Source organism: Saccopteryx bilineata, chromosome 1, assembly GCF_036850765.1.
Source record: "Saccopteryx bilineata isolate mSacBil1 chromosome 1, mSacBil1_pri_phased_curated, whole genome shotgun sequence".
Lineage (NCBI taxonomy): Eukaryota > Metazoa > Chordata > Mammalia > Chiroptera > Emballonuridae > Saccopteryx > Saccopteryx bilineata.
Window position 1 is genome coordinate 177,513,070 of NC_089490.1, and position 2,269 is coordinate 177,515,338.

The window sequence follows — 2,269 nt, forward strand, 5'->3', positions numbered from 1 at the left end:
AATAATCAAAAAGCTAAGTGAGTGAATTACCTCAACTCTTAGCTTGTCAGGGACAGTAACTGGGACCTGCTGTCTACTCCTGCCTGCACCTGCTAACCCATAGCCATGTGTGAGTGCATCTCCATCCATGTTGGCCAGGCTGGTACAATGCCTAGAACATGGCATACAGCCCAAAGGCCAGATGCCAAGTGACAAGATCATTGGGGGGGGGGGGATATGACCCCTTCACACTTTCTTCAGTAAGACAGGCAAGCCTGTGTGCCCAGGGCAGTGTTTGTAGACCTAGAACCAATAGTCACTTATGAAGTCTGCACTGGTACCTACTGCCACCTCTTCCACCCTGAACAGCTCATCATAGGCAAGGAAGGTGCTGCCAATAACTATGCCCATGAGCATTACACCATTGGCAAGGAAATCAATGAACCAAATTCAGTAATTGGCTGACCAGTGCACAGATCTTCAGGGTTTCTTGGCCTTCTCCAGCTTTGGTGAGGGAACTCATTCTGGGTTCACCTCTCTGCTGATGGAATGATTCTCTGTTGATTACAGCAAGAAGTCCAAGCTGGATTTCTCCATTTAGCCAGCCACCCAGGTAGCCACAGCTGTAGGCAAGCCTTAAATCTCTATCCTCATCACCTCCAGCACCCTGAAGCACTCTGACTATGCCTTCATGATTGACAAGGTCATCAACAACATCTGTCATAGAAATCTCAATATTGAGGGCCCAAACTACACTAACCTTAACTACCTTATTAGCCAGAGTATGCCCTCCATCACTGCTTTCCTCACTTTGATGGGGCTGGGGCTCTGACTGTTGATCTGACTGACTCCAGACCAACCTGCATCTACTTCCCTCTGACCACATAGGGCCCCGTCATCTCTGTTGAGAAAGCCTATCACAAACAGATTTCTGTTGCAGAGATCATTAATACATGGTTTGAGCCACCAGCCAGATGGTTAAATGTAAGCCTTGCCATGGTAAATACATGGTTTGTTGCCTGTTGTACCAGGGTGACATGGTTCCCAAAAATGTCAATGTTGCCATTGCCACTACCACCATCAAGACCAAGTACAGCATCCCATTTGTGGATCGGTGACTCACTGGCTTCAAAGTTGGCATCAGTTACCAGCCTCCCACTGTGGTACCTGGTGGAGACCTGGCTAAAGAGTAGCAAGCTGTGTGCCTGCTGAGCAACACTACAGCTATTGCTGAGGCTTGGGCTCATTTGAACCACAAATTTAACCTAATGTATCCTCAGTATGCGTTTGTCCATTGTTACGTGGGTGAGGGCATGGAAGAAGGAGAATTTTCAGAGGTTGGGAGGACATGGCTGCCCTTGAGAAGGATTATGAGGAGGTTAGTATGAATTCTGTTGAAGAAGAGGGTAAGGAGGAAGGAGAGGAATACAAATTACCATTTCCTTCAGCCCTGTAACATGTCATACTCAGAATTTCCAGTTCAACAGGTGACAGGTGTTACAGCTTCCTGGTTAGCTTGTCTTCACTCTTACATGAGATCATGTCTGTCTTGTCAAGTGTACCTAAAAGATATTTTCCTCATGTCTCAAAGTAAAAGCATGTAGGGAAATAAATAAACAGAAAGCTGTAATAACCACTTTGTTTCCTAGTGTAATTGCATTTAAATTTTATTCAAGATGTCTACCAAAGAAAAATCCATAGAAGACACATAAAATATGGAAGACCTGTTCTACATTTTACAAAGTGTCTATTGAGAATACAGCCATTATGTTAAAATGTATAAATATCCTCTTAAGAAATGAGGGAGAAAAATATTTCTCTTAATGAACTGCTATCCTTTCAGATAAGTTGAGTCTAGTCAATTCAGAGCTCTATACTTAAATGCTATAATTTTCCCCAACAATCTGTTTGTTTCATTTTGTTTTTATATAACTGTCTCTTGTCCTATTTCATCCCTGGCTCCTGACATTAATCAGGTATTAGTTTTTGGTTCATAGTTTGTATTTTTCTTGTCAATCACCAAAATGCCTTTTAGTTTAGATCATACTTAACAACACAAAAAATATGTTGTAATATATGTTAAAAGCAAAATGGTAAAAGTGTATCTAAAAGCAGATTATGAGATATTACTTTGTATTGCTGAAGTAATTGTTATTTAATCTATCACAACTGATTATACTCACTGATCATAATACTCTTGAAAATTACTAATAAATATATGTATTCCTAATTATTCTTCTCTGTCACTTAGGAAAATATTGTTATTTTCATTATTTTATGTCAACTGTTG

At 41.0% G+C, this 2,269-nt stretch overlaps 1 pseudogene; it reads left to right on the top strand.

Annotated features, from left to right (window-relative positions):
• The first annotated feature begins 235 nt into the window (after positions 1 to 235).
• Positions 236 to 1,435, top strand: LOC136319424 (tubulin alpha-1B chain pseudogene; annotated as a pseudogene).
• Positions 1,436 to 2,269: the final 834 nt, after the last annotated feature.